The 19,423-nt window shown below is 36.8% G+C and overlaps 1 long non-coding RNA gene across 2 annotated transcripts in view; it reads left to right on the top strand.

Annotated features, from left to right (window-relative positions):
- Positions 1–19,423, top strand: part of LOC138686407 (uncharacterized) — a 343,485-nt gene that overhangs the window by 115,818 nt on the left and 208,244 nt on the right. For both annotated transcript variants that reach the window (XR_011325757.1, XR_011325758.1), the window contains exon 5: positions 3,217–3,336. This is a non-coding gene — a long non-coding RNA (uncharacterized lncRNA). The remainder of the gene's footprint in view (positions 1–3,216; positions 3,337–19,423) is intronic.

Raw genomic sequence — 19,423 nt, 5'->3', positions numbered from 1 at the left:
GCTATAGATTCCCAGATGTTTTAGAGAGATCCTATTAAAGGCCCTGTAGGGCTTTTGGTGCTTTGGAAAGGGTGCACCCTCGTCCTTTAATCTGAACTGCTTTTGACTGTGGACATCCTATGGCTGGTCTCTAGTACTGACAAATACATTGGTCTGTTCTCTCTAACACTTATTCATTCTGGGTGACAATAGGAACAGACCATATACTTTTGAAAAAACCCAAACATGGCTTTAAGTGGAAGCTCAACTCTTGAATGGCTTTTTAGTTTTCACAGTTCTCAGGGGCCTTGGTAGTAAAAACAAATAAAAACATCCACTCAGCTTCACGAGTGTTGTGATGCAGGCTGCTTGGGAACGACTTACACTAGTCAGGAGTCAAATATGGGAAGTGAGATCTTTAGCAAGGAACATCAATAATGTGAGTGTAAACTGTTTCTCAATGTACTGAAACCCTGCCATTATTAATACAATCAACATGTCTGTGTTCTGTTTGAAATGTTTATTAGACTCCGTTCTTCTTACTTTCCAAAACTCTCAGTTTTGTGCAGAAACCACTTTAGGTTATAAGAGTTGGGTTTGGCTTTTTTATTTTCTGTATGCAGCCACATCTGGGCTATGTATTAAGACAACTTAAAAATGGCAAATATTTATTCTTAGGATAAGTGCACAGTATTGTTCCCAGGTAGAATCTATGGAATGCACTAATTAAAATGATTCGCATGTTTTACCCCAGACATCCTGTAAAAGTAAGTAATACTCAGTATTCAAACCAGACAAAAATAGTACAATCTGGCCATGGGTGAATGAAAGCTGATCATATTTTTAGGAATTCTTGAGTGTTGGCTTGCTCATTGAAAGAGATAAATCTCATCATTGTTACTTTTAACTGGAAGAATGCAGAATATTCTGTTTTTTCCTAAAATCCTTCCGTAAGCCCTGCTTTCTGCGTATCTGTGGCATCTCAGTAATTCTGAACATTAAAGTATCCTGAAGTTATTTTCTGTGTTAATTTCAGTGGCTGCTGTTTGGCATTTTGATTATATTGCCAAATTTTGAAGGTCACCCTGTTCTTAGCAGTCCCATCAGAACAAAGTGCTAATGCTGACTTTTTTCCCGACAATGTAGAGCTTTAACTAGCACACAAGAGGAGTCCATCAAAACTTTATCCTCCACTGAGTATTATTGCATTTGTAAAGATAATATTAATACACAGTTCTAATGCTCTATGGATCATTATCTGGCAGTGGACCAATAATTGGGTATAAAACATTAACAACTAAAAAGGAATACTGATTCCTTTGGGCTTATAATTGTTGTTCATTACAAATTGCTACCAAAATAGGCCTGAGCTGATTCATAGAGAATTAAGTAGATTTGGTTTAGTAATGTTTTCAGGTTTCTGAATAAATTATGAATGCATCTTGACTGTTAGAAGGAGCCACTGACATTATGAAATGGTAATGAACAGATCCGCAAGAGAAAAACAGCCTCAGCTGATCATCCTGTTCAAAACCTATTAAGGTCTGATGAAATGAGAAGATTTTTTCCTTCCATGTGTAGATGTTCAACAAGTCATAAGTTGTGGACTTTAATAATATATTTTCTTCACAAGCAATAACACAGCAATTAGGAAGTGCTCACTGAGGTAGAAATAATGGTAACTGCTGCGCAGATTAGCTTTGCTAAAGGGAGCTCTCAGACATACAGTAAAACAACATATTCCATGTTCCTGTTGGTGTGTAATTTCTACTTTATTTACTTATCATCTCAGTTAAAGAGGACTCCTGGCAGTAATGAGGCTACATAAATGCACATATACTACTATAAGATGTTACAAATTATATAAAAGATAAATCTAGTGATTACCTATTATAATGACAGTGCAATCACTGGGGAAATTGTACAGTTCTGGGAAGCCCATGGCTGGCAAGAATGCCACTGCACAGTGTATTCATTATTTCTGAGCTTTTACTTCTGCATGGCTGTTGGTAAGAGGTGTAATTCACTTGGAAGGGAGCTGCTAAACACAATGGCTTACAAATCTTTATCTAGTACAGCAATACTTAGAAGTAATGTGTTAAGTATGAAAATAACAATCCTGAAAACTTGGAGCGGTTTTCTTCCTGGAAATTCAGAGTATTTGTTACCACTGTGGTAAAAATGAAGATAACATGACTGCCAAAATGAATCTCTTATACCATAACTGTCTTAAAAATAAACATGCAAAAAATGTCACATACTGCAAGTTCCGTAGCAAGAAGGTATGTTCAAGTCCATCAGTGCTAACTCAGGGAAATGGATATCAGTATCTCTAAGCTGCAGCAGAGTTTTAATCTTTAAAATCTGCAAGGACTCTGACTCTGATGCCTCTGATGTAGAACATTAAAAAAAAAGTCAAACAGAATTTAGTCATAGATTAAGCATAGAACATTTAGAATATGTGCTTACAGTAAAACATCTGTAAAATAGCAAATGTTAATTAAAATAAATTATAATTAAAAAGCACTTCAGGAGTGTCAAGTTTTGTTTTTTTTTTTTCTTTTTATGCTGGATGATAGTGCCTGAATCCTACCCCCTCCTCCTGTGAAGACATTTACAGGTTTATATATGTAATGTTGGACGCGAAGGCAATATAGGCGCTCTGTTACACAGAGTGATATGAAGATATTAGAGGCTTTCTGTGCTGAGTAAGTTATGATATTTGTGTAAGTTAAATATGTGAAAGAGAGCCAAACCTAAGATTTTAATAAGTGACTAAAGTTAAGCTGTTAAATGTTCTCTCTAACAGCTGAGCACTTAGTATTTAAAATCTAAGTGCTTACTAATTTAGGAAACTAAATACGAATTTACTAACTGTAGCCATGTTGTGTTGTGATATATTGGCCTTGAAGAAGGCAGTGATTTGTGTTTTGTTTTTTTTTTTTTTTAAAGAGGGAACAAAGAGGATATCAGCTCTTTCAGTGTTGGTAGATTGTAGTAAGGTGTAGACTAGAAGTGAGTGTAGACTCCATGGACATTTTTGAGTAAGCCGTGAAAACGAATGGCAGAGAGGATGGAGATGGTGCGTTCATACTCTCTGCTTTATGCGGTAATGCTGCAGTGGTTGAAACTGGAGCTGGAATGGAAGGGTGCCAGCAGGATAGCAGTCTTGTAGTCTGTGAGAGGATATGAATGGGCAATATTAAACATTTGATTTTTATGGTTGGTATGTTACAGACTTGCAGAAACACTTGATGGAAGAGGAAGGGAATGAAAGTCAATGATGACACAAACATTATGAGGAATGATGGAAACTAGCCTCTTGGAGCTGAAGAGGGAGATGAATAAGACACATTTGTACGTGAGAATACTCTTTTTATCCAGAGAAAGTACTTACATCTCCAAGATATTTGTCTGACAATGAGTTCTTTTCTACCATCCTTGTCCACCTCTGGAAGGTCTAGATTGGGACTAGTTTTTTTCCTTCTCTTTTTTTCCCCCTCCATGAATACTTTCACAGTGAAGAGCACAAAAATAGCATCCTTTATGGAGATATCTAAGAACAACTGCAGTCTCTCAAAAGAGAAATTTCTGGAGAGGAAAATGAAGGCACTAGTTAACAGGCAGCAAGGCTCATAAGAGAGGCATTGATAAGATGATAAGCAATTGAGTAGAACTGCCCAAACAGACACCTGATAAAGGTGTCTATATTCAGTTACTTCAAAGAAGTTTATGTATTGTTAAAGGGTATGACCTGAAGTCAGTGAACTTCAGAGGCTGTGTAAGGTCTTGCACTGTGTTTGTGTGTTTGACTCTGAGACAAGACAGAAATGGCATACTCCTGCTCTCATTTAGCAATCCCAGTACCTTGAGATTTGCTTCAAACTGGTCAAAAGTCATCAAGGGAAAGATGGACAGCTGATATGGCTGTGTCAACCTGTTCTCCTCAGGAGCCTCCATTGCTGTTTGCATGATGCGGGCATACATTTATTACTGAAAAGCCCATTTCAAAAGTTCTTTCCTTGGGCCAGCATTTTATTACTGCTTTAAAAAATGCAGAAACCCCATCTTCCTTAACCCGTCACTCTTGTAGTATCTTTAGTGTCTCTACAAGATTATATCAGTGTCAAGAACAGTGAGCCAATTTTTATATGACAGCCAGAAACTCTTCCAGCAGCTCTTCGAAAGTGATAATGTCTTAAACTAAAAGGCGCAGAAGACTCCCTGGTTGCTTCCCTGCAGTGACAGTCATGTGATTGCCAGCTCCTGGCTGAAGCGAAGAAGATGCTGTCCTCACTTCCACACCAAGTTTTGCCTGGTTTGTGAGTTATAAACTAATTCCTCTTCATGTGTATATATCTGGTGGTGTGGAACTATACTATCAAGAAATGTATGTCTTCAATAAGGCATGACAACTTATCAGTACTGTGCCTGACTCAATCTCCCTGTGCTAAATCATGTCAGGATCTGAAATTCACTGTTCCATAAAAAAGAATACAGGGAGCCAAAATATCTGTGCACACAGGTATCTGCGTGTATGTAGCAAAAAATTATAAGTCATTTGGAGACTCTAACAATCCGTGCCAAATCCCCTGGGAATCAGTTTTTGCCTGGTTAGTATTCCAGGGGAAATGACAGAAGCCCACTCGCCTGGGACATTTACAGCTAGACCAGACAAAGCACCTCAGCATTTTAGAGTGGGAGGCAGTCCTGCCCTGGCAGAGGAATGTTATTAATGACCATTAAGTCTGTGCATTTATAAGATAAATTCTCTGAGTTCCTGCTCAATACAGATATGCCTCGGTTTGTAAAATCACTATTCACATTTTAGAGTGTCCGTTCTTATTATTTTTCAAGATCAAAGGCATAATATGGAAAAGACAATAAATACATTAGTATAAGTAGTCCTTTTTTAAAAGTTTAGGAATCAGAAATAACTCATATTGTATAAATCATATGGCACAATTATTGCATTTAAATGTTACATTACACTTATGTTTACATTAATTCTTAATAGGTCTGATTTTTTTCCTTCTGAAAACGTAATTGGAAACAATATTTTCCCTCTTATTCTAATTAAAATATTTTAATAAATGTTTATTTAGATACTGTGTCATGGAAGGTTGCAGCCTTGGCTGCCTAATGTAATGTAAAAATCAATTAGATACAGAAAAATATCTGGTTTTAATTTATGAAGACTAGATATCTGCCTGATCGCTGCTGGGTAGCAGTATCCATAACATTTTATATATTAAAATAGTAATGATTAGTATTAATCTTGGACATGCTGTAGTATTTACCTATTCATATATTCAAAGGTAATCTGTTTCCTTGAATGCAGCTTTTGAGTTGCCATATTGTATCATTTCTTTACCACAGTGTCTTCTACAGTGGTTTGGAAGCAATTTCTAACATGCATCATATACTCAAGGTTTATTTGTCTCATGCAGAGATCAGCGTGCAAACATTGCTGCATATGCAAGCCTTGTAACTAATTGCATGCAAAACAATGCAAAGATTTGAACATTGTACAGCAATTAATAATATCTCTGCTAGTGTAAGTATGTTTCCTTCTCCCCATACTCTCTTCCTCCATACCCCCTCAACCATAAATCATTTCCAACCTGTCAGAATGGATCCGTGCTGGCAAAGAAACAAGGGTAATGTTTCAGTTTTCTCCATCTGGTAAGATATTTTCTGTTAGTTTTTCTCCCTCTCTGTAGTTATTGAATTTACATGAAGAACTATGTATTGTAGACTAATAAGATTCCCTGAAATAGAGTGGAGGAAGCATGACCTGTCTCCCACTAAATCAGAGGTTGTGTGAGATAGGGTAAATTCTGTCACGTTAATATTATCGAGAAGTGTAGCTGAGGACCAGGCTGCCTTCTTGCACCTCCAGGGCAAAGGGAAGGATGCTGGTATACTGGCAGAGGCTAGGATTGTGGCTGTAGGCCTGTGAGTCACTGTACTCTAAGCACATCGTTCCATTCTTCTCAGTGTAGAAAATCAATTAAAAATTAATTATAAGAAAATGCTTCTTTCTTTTCCTAAATATCAGTCATTCCAGCATCTGGGCTTTTGCATCTATGTCCTCTTTGTGGCTTAAACTGCAAGCTTGGTGGGTTACTGTTTTCTTTACTTCATTTATGTAAAGTATATTATTAATTACTTTTAAAAATAATTCCACATGGGAAAAAGCAATATCCGCTCCGAGTACCAGATCCTGTGTTCATGACAGCCCTTGTGAACACTTCGCTGTGTTGCTGTGGGAGTCTTCATTACAAACTGGCTCACAAATGATGTATGGTTTTGTTATAGCCATTAAAAATAAAACCCAACTTCGCTTACTTGCACAGAGAGAAATTTTTGGTCCTTCTGAAGTAACCATATCCTGTACTTGTAGGATCCATAGACAAAAAGAAAGAGGTGTACAAAATAGTAAATGCCTTTTGAATAGTTCAAAGCTCCAGACCTTGAAGCATAGCACCCCTTGGGGGAGAAGTACAGCAAGGCATGGGTAGCTAAAATGGATTTGGCAATGAAGCTCTTGTTCAGTGGTACTACTCCAACTCTGTGCCACAAACGCTCTCCTGGGGAGCTGATTCATGTCCTAAGTGGGAGAATTCCTCCCTCTTCTTGCTCTTGTTCCTTACTTCGTAGTGCCCAGCATTTATCTGAGGATTTTAGCCAATTTGCACTACTTGCCAAATCCAAGTGTTCAGGATTGAGTTGAAATTAAGAAATGATATTGAAATTATGATGTATTTTAACACCACTCCTTTTCTTTTTTTTAATTTACCTTTGGTTGTTTTAGACCTTTTTGGTACATTTGGTTCATATTTTAAGGTTTCACTTCATGTTTGAGAAATCAAGACACTTTTTTAATGGAAGCTTAGATTCACATTTATTCATATGATTTCACCAGTCAGGGCTTTAAGAAAAATAGCAAATATCACCAGATTCATAGGAAAATAATGAGAGTTGGCAACACTATCAATTTCCTCTGAGCATACTTCTATTACAGTTAGGTTATTGGACATAGTTATTTGTTGTTGCAAGACTTCCTCTGTATGGAAAGAGCAGAGAGCCTTGGTCTGCAAGAGAACAAAACCCGAGAAGAAGCAGACGTAAATTCTCTGTGAAAGACCAGAGAGACAGTGTGCATGTGCATACATGCCTCTGTCTCCATGGATAGCCAGCACTGAACAGTGAAAACAAAATGCTGTTTGACTTAACAAGTAGGGAGAGTACTTAGAAATGTAGAGGCAAAGAAATGTCCATGCAATTTCACAGCTAAATACACTACAATTATAATCTAATGCAATAACAATTTTAAGGGTCATTTCATAGTAAGAGGTGAGATATCTTCTGAGTGGTAAAAAGCTCCCACCCAGCCGTCACCTGAACAATAGTTACAGTTCCCTGGGAAGGGAAACGTTTGGACCAAATTGCTGATACAGGGACAAAATACTTTTTCAAGTGTTTCCTTGGTGTAGCTGAAGTTCTTAGAAGATAAGGGAGACTTTAAAATCACACATCCCCATCCACACCGGGAGTCTCAAACTCAATATCCCTGTCAAAAGGAAGTTAACCTTTCCTTATTTGTGGGTTTGATGTCTAAATCTTTTCTTATTTAATGGTTAGTTATTGCTGTTGTTTTTTTGTTTAGACTTTAGCAACTTCACAATGCACCGTGCACAATGCTCCCTGTGTCTGGAAGAAAACTATGCATGTCCCAGGACATGGAGTTGTAGAACTATTGATAAATAAAGGGTAACGCTACTTTTTAATGAGGTCTAGGCCTATGGCAAATAGTGCACTATACTTAAAACACAAGGACTCTGGGTAAGATCCTAAGTAAAGACAAAAGTAATGGGAACAGTCCTTTTATCCTGTAACTTCAGTCTCAGCTTTTCCCATTTTATGTGTTTGCAAAGTCTGTGTAAGTCTTATTTGTGATGATGTTCATTTCAGCCCCTTGTGTTGCTCTGTGGTCCAGCAGCGACTGGGAGCACTTGAGAGACAGCACACTTTCAAGTGTCACATTACAGCATCTCCTCTGGCTGATAGAAGTATTAATAAGCTCAAAACCCCCTCATATCCAGTACTTTCACCACTGCAATGCTGTTCATTAACATGTTAGTATGCATCAATAGATGCCTCCAAAAGAGACCAAAAGCAGCCAAAATAGAACTGCTTCTTCCAAACATAAGCAGTGGTATAGAAATGCTAGGTTTGAAAGGAGAGTTCCGTTCTGTTTCATGGGTCTTTCAAAACAACGATATAAGTCATCGTTACTAAATCAAAAAGGCACCCTTTGTGCTCGCCAGGCTTTATGTCTGCCAATCAGATTTCTGGAATGCTGTGTTTTCCCTTATAAAGCTAAAATGTGGTATGATGGGTTGAGAAAGGCAGAAAAGAGGAGAAAAAATTATTGAACTGATCAAAATATAAATCAGGAATTGTTAAAAAATGTTTGTGAAGTATTTCACCAAATTTTCAAAATTATGTCTTCCAATTTCTGCTGAGCTACAGCTCTCATTTTCCGTTTATCCAAAGTAAGTATTTGTTTTCATTCAATATTACATCTTCCTCAGAGAATGTTAACTGACTTTTCAAAAGGCAAAATAAAATAGAAAGGGGGCAGTTGTAAGAAATGTCATATAAAACGATGTGTGTGTATATGAGTAAAAAGAGAAAACCATCATGAAATTGATGTCAGTTTAAAACATTAAGGAATTATAAGTAAGTCATTGCATTAATTTAAAAAGATGTCTTCCAAGGCAATAAAAAGTGGGGATTCGCTTATCGGGATTGTAACTACTTGCCTTTGGAAATGCATGATCCCAGTGGAAGTAGCTGAGATTTACAAGGCAGCTGTATATGTGTAATGTGATATACATTGCTCCTTGCTCAAGAAAAGCATTGAAATAGCCAGTCATTTGACTTGTTGGTTCATCTGTGGTACTTGGGACATAAGTAGGTCCTAACACTGTTCATTTCAAATGGGCCTTTGTTAGATGTTTCATGCCATAGAAGCCAATGAGATTGAAACACATGTTAACTTGAGCATATATCTGGTTTTGGACTTAGTAGTCTTTGACTGGAGCATTTATGGAGGCAAGATCCCAAATTCTTGTTTTTTTTAGAAAGTTATTTGGATTGTAATATTGCAGTTGAAGTACTTACTAAATGTCATCACTCCTAGCCAGTTTTATTCTTCATCTACTGTGCAATGAGATGCTGCTAAATTCCCACGCAGATGTACAAAACCAAAAGCGAAACACTGGCATGCCTGTGAAGGAGCAACAACAGAGTGTTAGGGTCAGGGCACTATTCAAAATACATTGGTTTCTGAATGCTGCAGAAATGCAGAAGCACAGCTAAGAAGTTCAGGATCAAATTATAATCACAGCTGTGCTATCAGTGCCAAAAGGGGAACTTGCCTTTACCTCCCCAGGCTCCCTCCCAGTTATGAAGTCCTGCTCCCTCCTTGCACAGTCTCTGGCGCTTGTAAAACTCTTTGCTAGACTTGATTCTTTAGGCTGATCCTATTCTATCCACTTGCTGGGTGGGTCAGTTTTCCACTGTTTTGCCTAGCTGAAAGAGCTCAGCTCCAGGAAGAACCAGAGGCAGGAGACAGAACTTGATGATGAGGAGTGCACAGTTGTGAGCAGATGGCAGAGTTGAGCTTTTCCTTCTTCAACAGCAGTAACCAGTAGGCTCAGCTCATCATGTAACATGTAGCTTCACCCAAAGCAGCAGATTCACCTTTGACAATGTTCAGTTGCAGCAGCTTTGTTTCTAACATGCTCATAACTCACGCAGATATAATTACTTTTCCCGACATATATTATCGTGTTGGAGATTGATGTCTGATCTAATGAAGGAGGAAAGTAAAGTTACTCTGTGTTATCTGTGATCAAGAATGAGAATGCTCATATTTTTCCCAGGCACTTTTTGAACAAGCTGATTTCTGACAGCTTTTAATTGTTTTCCTCTTTTATGAGTGACAATGATCAACCAAATAACAACCTGCCTAAAAGGCACACTTTGTAAAAAAAACACCTGAATGCTAGTGCTTAAAGTAAATGGTAAATTTCATTTTGATGAAGTGCCATATCCTGGGCACTGGACCTTAGTCTTATGCTCTGTTGTTCTGAGGTGGGCAAGGTTATCTAGCTACTCCACTGGACAAATTCGTCATTTAACATATTTCAGCCTGAAGTATGTTTCAATAATCAGACTGCGGACATCTTTAAATAGGTTTATAATACAAAAGCTGATGGAAGGAACTCTACCAAAGATACAGTTATAAGAAAATGCCAGAAAACCACACTAGATCTAATTATGCTCTGAAGAAGTAGTTTTATTTATAGTTTTGTTTCATGCCTTGAACCTTGGTAGCACATCTTGGAACTATATTTAGACTACTTTGACTTTTACTTTATTCAGTTGAAAGCCAGGCCAGTGTTGTTTATTGTTTGGATTATATTCATGCTTACTGAAGAATTCACTAACACTGAGTTTCTAATTACTGTTTTTATCCATGCAGTGAGATGTTTTGCATGTTGCCTCCTGACCACTGCCCAGCTGGAAATCATTTCAAATTTCATAGAGTTTTGGTAGTGAAGACGAAGAATTTTGTAAGGCGCATACATGTCTAGTACATTTGCATAGCTCTTATCATTATGTTAGAATATTTACTGGAAATATATTATGCATTTCTTATTTCCTGAGAAAGTCAGTGATTCATGAGATTTTGTCCTATAGCACTGACTGTTTCACCCAGTGGTGACCTTCAGCATCACACAGGAAAATAAGATCTATGGCACGGAAACTCATTTAGGTAGGATAAGGCAGACTCCAGAATTCTCCACAGTAGAGTTACAATTCCGTGGTACAGGACAGATCGTATAAATAAACACGTAGCTTGCTTTGGCTGCAGTTCTGGCTAGTTCAGGAGAGAAGAACAGAAGCAAGTTTCTTTAGTGCTTTCTTCAGTGTTAATCAGAGGTTCATTTGCTATGCTGCTAGGCTTGGGGAGAGAGGCCAGGTGCATGCTTCGTCCAGGTATATCAGAATGAACCTCTTCTATGTTGTAGCCATATAAACAAAAATGTTTCAGTACTTCTAAAATGATATACTTTTTATTGCAGAATATAGTCATATGAGATTATAAATTCAGCTGCCGGCTCTGTTGATACAATGTTTGAAATATTCTTGTCCATAATAAGGACATTTGTTTTGTCTTTATTAAGCTCCCTGCCATTTTTTGCCATAGGATAATGTAAAATCTGCTATGTATGGGATTTCTGTAAACAAAACAGTGCTTAGTTTTAAGAACTCTCAATAAACAACATTAGACTCTTTAACAAGATGTTTTAAACTTTAGAAAAGTTTGACTTTTACATTTCCCAGATGCCTGCTTTCATCGTTGCTCTAAAAGTTCTGCTTTAATGTCTCTGTTGTGGTTTTGGCCATTTTGATCTTTCATACTTTTAGCATTTTGGGTGAGATTTAAATAGTAATATTTTATTATTTTCTGTAACTGTTCACTGTATATGTGTAGTAGACGTAATTTTGTTTTGCTATATATAGGACTGGCTATATTCCCTTATTTTATTGCTGTGCAAATTCAGGTTCGTGCCTGAATTTCCTTCCTAGTCTCCCAGGTTTTTTCACAGACAAAGCTCTCATCATCGCTGGAAACTGATTGACCCAAGGGCCTAAAAACTTTTTTTTTACCTGTAGAAAAGATACCAGAAGAATGCAGCACAGTTAATGTGGTGATTTGTCTTTGCGGTTCATTTCAATACCTTTCTTATCTGTGGTAGCACTGTAGTGCGTGTGTTAATGTAGTACATTTAAACATCAGCAGATGGGGCCCTTGTTTCCTTTGAAGAATGGTTTGTCTTTGAATTTTATTTTTTTAATGTCTGTGGCGAGAATGAATTTTTCTTGTTATAACACATTAAATTAATGTAGTCTTTGTAGCAGATAGGGATCTAAACGCAGATCAGAACGCCTGAACTTTAGTGGGAAGCGAGTGTTTCCAAATCTAACTGGAGATCTAATTTTCATGGCTGGCCCTTATTTCTGTAACTGACTGAACAAAAACCTCTGCTTTGAACACCTCAGAAATTTTCTAGGGTTTGGAAACCAGCTATCTGCCTTGTGGTTGAATCTGTCTTTCTACTGTCTTTCATAAATCTTTCTATAGGTAAAAGAATAAAGCAAATTTCTATGTCTTCTCCAGAACAGGCAGCACTTTTCAGTTATTTACAAACTGCAGCTTCCCTTCTCCCAAGGTGAAATAACATAAAGGCTGTATGAAAGTGAAGAAAAAGGCATTGTAGAAGCAAAGCAGAAATCAGTGTAGAGACTAATGCTTTCTTTTAACTGTTGCATCTAGGGGAAAAGGATAGGAACATGCAGCAAAGGGTAGCATGTCTTAACTCAATTTCCTTGCTTTTGAAAGACTTGAGTTATAAGTGGAATGTGCTGAATATTTGAATAAGGTAGTTTTGTTTCTAAGCTTGGTTGTCCCCTTAACTGATTCTCTTAGACCTAAAATACATGCATTTTATTTTTAGGTAAAAAATTGTATGAAGGTAAAGCAATACACTCTGATGCCTTAACCAATCTTACGAATGTATTACAAATTTATATTTGTATTTTACAAATGGGTGTCTCATAGTTTGGAATGACTTTTTCAGAGTTGTTAATCTTTCTGATCTAAATAAGAACCTTACTTGAATGTGGCTATAAAGTGGGTTTTTAACATAATGTATCATAGAGGGCAAATTTTCCTATTATTAACTTGAAACACCAAAATTGCTCCTTCTGTGCCATTCTAATCTGTCATGTCAAAATGACTGCTGCTTGCTTATGCCAGCTTCTTCATGTGCTCATGTGTACTAACTTATAGACTGCAGGTTTGTTATTTGGGGGAAAAAAAGCAGTATAACTAATATGTTAAAAAATTCAGCTTGTCAAGAAAACAAGCTGTGTTTGAAAGAGGAGAGCACAGTTTGCATTTGTTGGATATTGTACCACTACCCAAGGGTTGATACTAAGGGTTAAAATCCTACTATTTTAAAATTGAAAATTACATAACATGGAGACAGTTATTAGGTAAAGCACATCAATTTTGTACATCATTTATTGTTGCTTATACATAAAAAATGACATTGGCGCAGCCATGATTTACACTTATTCTTTACTTTTACATATGAAACTTGTTATTAACATTAAGCACATATTCAGTGTCTAATGGTGCAGGTCATACAAGGCCTGTCAAAAATTATTAATATTTTAATTCTATTTTTTTAACTCCATTTTTTCTGGAGGTATGATTTGTTTTCCAGAATTCAATAGGGAGCAAGCTTCAGGAACATTTTACTGGTTGCTCATTTAGCTGATTTGGGCACATAGTTCATAAAGAGTATGTCCCACTGAAAGATGACCTAATGCTTGAATTAAAATTATTTTATCTGCATCGTATGGTATAATCTGAGCATCTCAATGTTTCCTGTATTTTATTACTGATTTCCCCCTATATTCCCCTAGATATTTGTCTGGATTGGACCAAATTGTTCTGTTCTTTACACAGATAAAATATAGGGGGAAATAATCTGATCAAATCATTAGAGTTCTACTGGATTTTTACCGGTGTATTTCCCATCAAAATTTTGTTCCATGCAGACATTGTACATGACAGTGCTTTAACTCAAGAGGGGAAAATTGAGTTGCACACCACATTGACTCTATTGGCATTTCCTTCCAAAATGGCAGTGGATTATTCTTCAAATAAGTAAGAAATGACAAATTTTTGGGGGCCACAAAACACTCAGGAAGATCTTTTTCTATACAGTACATTCTTTCTGTACACATGAAAAGGAGTTTTTTAAGGTGTGCGTACAGTATATAAAGAAAGATAAAATGTTCAGGTTAACTATGAACTATTTCTTATATAGTGCATTAAATAAGTAATGTAAGGTGAGTCTAAGATCCAAGGATACAGTACAGTTGTCTAATTTAAATGATTATTATGGTGGCTTACTAATCTATTTACTCAACATACTAATTTTTATATCTCTTTTTAGCTGTGTATTCATCATGAGAATGATCAAATGGAATTTCACTTCCTGTTGCTCAAGGGGGAAAGAAAAGAGGTTTAAACCTTTGAGTAGGAGGAAGGGAGGGAAAGAAATTTAACTAAAAGGGAGGTTACTTTCTTTAGAAGTAGGGAGCTCTGCTTCAGTTGGAAACTTGAGATAGTGCAGCTGTTTAGAGCAGCTTACATCTTTGGAAATGCTAATGGTCATGATTTGAGTGTCATTAGAAACTGTTTTGTACATTGTTAAATATAAAAAAGTGTGGAAGAATGGAAAGGGGTTTGAAGAACATGGCCCTTTTGGAGACAAATACCTTATTTACAGTAGCTTTAGGAATTTCTGCACATATAGGTAATAATCATTATGAAGCATCCATGAGTCTGTTTATCTAATTGTACCTAGTGGATCTTCTAAATCTGGAGATTATCCTGCAGTTTGGTGCACTGTCTTTTTTCTGTTAGAAATGTATTGAAATCAAGATATGAAATAAAACGTGAATTGTGTAGGTTAATCTTAAGGCTTTCTCTGTAGCTCTTTTCAAGAAAAGTTCTTAGGTGAATTTTTCTAATGGATGTTGATTTGGGGTTCTGTCTTCTTGTAAGGCCTGCACAGAACACATTGAATAAAAGCGATACATAGATGATTACTTTTTTTTCCTGGTTTGATGAGGAGGTCTGGGTGTGGTAGAGGTGTTCCTGTGTGCTGTTTTTCGTTCTAAAACATTGTAAAAACCCTTGCCACAAAGTACAACAGTGAATGGCTGTCTGACATAACTCAGTGTGGGGTAAATTTTGGAGCCAAATGGGGATGTTCCATTCTTTGCATTTCTGAGGCTGTAGCTCTATGAAAAGGGTGGAGGCTTTAGGTGAGAAGGGCTTTTGTGGGATTTCCTAAAGGAGAGCACTATACACGGGTGTTGTAAGAAGCTCCCAAACACAGTGGGTCAAGAAGGGAACCTCCTCCATATCAGAGTTCACACCTCTCTACATCTCTGCACCTTTAATGAGGGAAGGTTGGGTATATCTGGTGTATTCTTTTTATTCTCTGCAAATCCTGTTTACCTTAAAATTGTATAAAAGGGACTAATATAAGAAAATACATTTTTTTCTCTACCTTTTGAAGCATATCGACAGAGCTGGTTGCACTTAGAACTCTACCTTACTGAGCTTGGAAGTTTCCTCAGATCAGGAGCTCTAGCAAAGCCAGTGCCGGAGCTGACATTTTTGTTGTGTGTTGCTGGATCTAACAAAATGTGGCAAGCTTGAATTCCAGCATACCAGCACCATGCTCTTACAGCTGGACTTCAGGTAGCACTTAGCTGTGCTCCTGAGGAGCTCGGCTGATTCCCAGGGCAATCTGTTCAAGACTGCAGAAATTTTGACATTATTAATTGTAGCTTTGGATTTCTGACTTAAAACTTCATGTTTTAAAACTTAATTTACAGCATGGTTTCTTAGCTTGTTTTTCACCACAGTGTTCTAAATGAATAATGTTTGATGTTTCACAATGCTTTAAATTAATAGATAACCATTTACAATGTTAACACTATCTTAATGAAGATTTTTGCTTGGGATTACAAACAGCTGCTGGAAATACAGTTCATCTATCATTTATAATCTTTTATTAAATTTGCACCTGGCAATGGAGCTATAGTTAAAAGTCTGTTAATTATGAGACCTATGTTTGGGAGGCCTGTAAGTCTCATTTCCAATCTTATCAGGCTAGAACTTGTATGTAATCTTTTCACTAGGGTGGACTATTTTATCCTTGAGTGGGTCAACATTTAACTTCTTCCCTTCTCAATAAATAGGTATTACTCAAGAATTACCTGAAGATGCCAAGTAAAAAAAGGGTTGAGGTTGGGTTTTTTTTGCTTTCTTATCCCCCTTTTTCTGAAGCTGTCTTTGCCTGGAATGGAGAAACAAATAACAGAACAGAGATGAAAAGTAGTTTGTAATAAATGATTTAACATGTATAACTTTTTTCATTTGTGAATTGTCTGTGAGCTGCTTTTGATTCTCTCAAATGAATTTGCTATTCAAAATTATTCACCAAATACTTTATCTGAATAATTTTTGGTCTGGAGATTGTTGGCAAGCAGATTGTTGCATGTATTTGAATTTCTAATTTCAGATATCACTCTGTATATGTTGATTAGATGTAGTAATGTTTATGTTCCCTATTTGAAAGAGAAGGTACTAGAACTCTTAAAATGAGATTTCCAAGCTGAATCCTGGTGTCTTCAAGTTCAGAATTATCGGTGAGTACATAGTCTCCAAGTGGATGGGCTGGAGGCTGCATCTTGAGTGTAAACTCACTTGACAAAGTCTTAAGACTGTTACCTCTCTCAGAAACAGTCCTCGCAACAAATGACCACAAGTTCACAAAGAAAATTATATATGCAAAAATGTGCATATTTTTAAAAAAAGTATTAACTTAGCTTGACCTTATTTTATTAACATTTTTCATTTTTAAGGTCCAGTAGAGGGTACAGATTGCCGTTCTCAGGGTGCTGCCATTGTCAGGGAAGATCAGGCTGGAGGCTGGTAAGAGGATTGGAACAGCATACAGGAACTGGGGGAATAGGACTTGAAAGGGAAAGCAGAATATTTCATAGTAACAGAATAAATAAACCTGTCAATTTAAGGGCCACATTAAACTGCCCAGTATTGCATTATTTCAGGCTGACAAATCTAATGAGTATAGGAAGGATGGATGGGCAGAGAGAAAGATGATTCAATGTATTGTTTTTATGTAGCAGTTTCATACAAACTATCTCTAAGCAGTTTACCAATAATGAGATGTTGCTATATGGAACTCAATACAATAGCTTTTACATTTGTCACACAGGAAGACAAGACAATATCTTGAAGAAAGAGAGATGGAGAAAATGATGAGGAATATTAGAGAAACAGTACAAGTTCTCTTGTAGGGAGAGAAACAGAAAGCATAGAAAAATGGCTAAGAATGGGAGGGGTTAATGCGCACAGTGGAACTAGAGCTGACCTACTGGATCATCTAGTCTGACATCTGAAATATATCACAGGAGTGCTTGCTATCTTAAAGAAGATGTTGGCTGGCTTTCAATAGGAGTTAGTCACCCAGCTTTTGCTTAATTTTGCGACTTTGAAATTTCTTGTTATACTGGTTTTTGGTAACATTTCATTGTTTTTTTGCTACCACAAATGCTTTATCTGTCTTTGTTGGCAGTGTATTCCATACCCAATGACTGGATTAAATACAGGCGAATTCTAAAGAGAAAGCTCAGGTTTGGTTTAAAAATGAATAGCGATTTCTTAAGGAGGACCAGAGTTTTTAACTAGATGGGTTAATACATTCCTGTGAAAGAGTAATCACTAATTATTACATGTCATCCTGATCTGGTAGAAAAGAGGAGCAATGGCCGTAGGAAGCAGGTGTAGTGGCCAAGTGGATTTCCAAAGCAAGTTCAGGAGAAAAATTGTCACTGAAAGCGTGTTTTGTTTTGCTTTAATAAGTACCTTGACAATGATTGTACTTGTCACATTTCTGGATTGGAAAGAAACTGTAACGCTTTGGATATTGCTGATATTTAGAGCGACAGAGCAAAATTGTAGAAGATAGTGCTGTGTTAAGTAAACTGTTATTTTTGAAAACATGATTAACAAAGGGAGTAATTTTGGCAGTTTTTGCTGGGGAGTAAACAGGAGACCACAAAGAGAATTATAGAGAGGGAACTTTAAAGGGAATTTTGGAGAGGGAAGGAATGTTTAAGGCTCAGGGCTCATTTCAAGAATTTTAATCTCATCAGTAGGGTAAAGATTAACTGTGGCCTGGCTTTACATACCCATGCAACTCCACTGAAAATGAAAGGAATTGTGCTGACACAAGTAAGCAGAATTTAGATCCTTCTTACAGTAAGGTGGCCAGCATAGGAGATGATCCTGCTAAAATCCAGTGCCCTACTGAAGCTTGCACTTTTTCAGGCTTTTCCTAGCTGGACTCACTGTTCCACTAAAGATTTGGTTTCACAATTTTTACGCATTTTTTTAAAAGTGCACTTTCCTGATAAGCCTGTTTTCTTCAGTTCCATGTGTTCTTGAAGCTTTTGAGATCTTCCTAAGCACTTTCATGAGTCTTTTTATGTACCTCTAGTTACAGCCTGATTGCTGAACATTTGGGGTGAATATTTGCAGTTTGGATGAATAGCTGAAGGTGCACCAAATGGCACCATTCAGAGGTATTTGACCAAGAATGATTGACAGTGTCTGTAACTACTTATTATGTCAAGGCTTCAGCACACCGATTGATGGGAAATGATGTATAATAAATTAGAATGATCACACATCATTTCCCATCGATTGAAATGCCAAATCCTTTGATGGAGTAATGAGTTATAGCCAATACTACTCACTGTCTTAGTGGGAGATTGATTGCATATCCCTTCATCAATGTGATCAAACAACTAAGGAATCCAAAGTACACATGTAGCACACAAGTTCTACTGCGTTTTCAGTATAAAGTGAGAGTAATGCTACAAAGTCAGTGTTGCTTCTGTAGTATTATCAGTGCTACCTGGGTATATGCGAAACATGAGTAAGCATGAAAATGTGGCCAAATTCATTCAATACAGACACTTTAAAGAAACATAAGCTGATTCCCTCTCAGTTTCATGTACCAACAGAAGACTAGGGATGAGATCAAACTTAACAAAATCAGTTATGCAATAAATTCTAATTAAGAAAATCCTAACTAATGAAAACTCAGTTCTTGCTTTAGATTTTTCCTGAATTGCATGTCCTTACAAAATTAAACTTCATTTACTCTGACTCAGGAAAGAGTAGGTAGAGCTATATCTCCAAGAAAGTACATGGCCCCCAGATTAGTAAAAGGAAAGGAAAGTTTCTAGCAGACTTCTGAGAAAATCAATTGCTTTAGAATTTTGTACTTTTCTTCCTTTTGAGAAAGTTCTTCACCTCCATCTGTATATTATAAAATTAATGATTTGAACCAGCTAGTCCCTTTATCCTTCTTTCTCGGGAAAGATACTTCAGTGCAAAAGCACGTGTACACACACATATTGAACAGTATTTAAAAGGCTGCATTCAGTGCAAAAGCATGTGTACATACACATATTGAACAGTATTTAAAAGGCTGCACTATAGTATCTTGTGCCTATTCTAGTGTGTTATTGCTTATGTACTCAGTGTTTCAGAAATTCAGTTTTACTTCATGTATAGCAGTACTCTCCATTAGCCAAAAACCCCGCCAGAAAATGTGGCTGAAGAAAATAAGATCTAGAACAAAAGAAGAAGAAGAAGAGCTTTTTCTTGGGCTCATGG

The sequence above is a fragment of the Haliaeetus albicilla genome, chromosome 8, assembly GCF_947461875.1.
Source record: "Haliaeetus albicilla chromosome 8, bHalAlb1.1, whole genome shotgun sequence".
In the NCBI taxonomy this organism is placed as follows: domain Eukaryota; kingdom Metazoa; phylum Chordata; class Aves; order Accipitriformes; family Accipitridae; genus Haliaeetus; species Haliaeetus albicilla.
The sequence above is the reverse complement of the archived record's forward strand: the minus strand, read 5'-3'. Positions and strand labels throughout refer to the sequence as shown.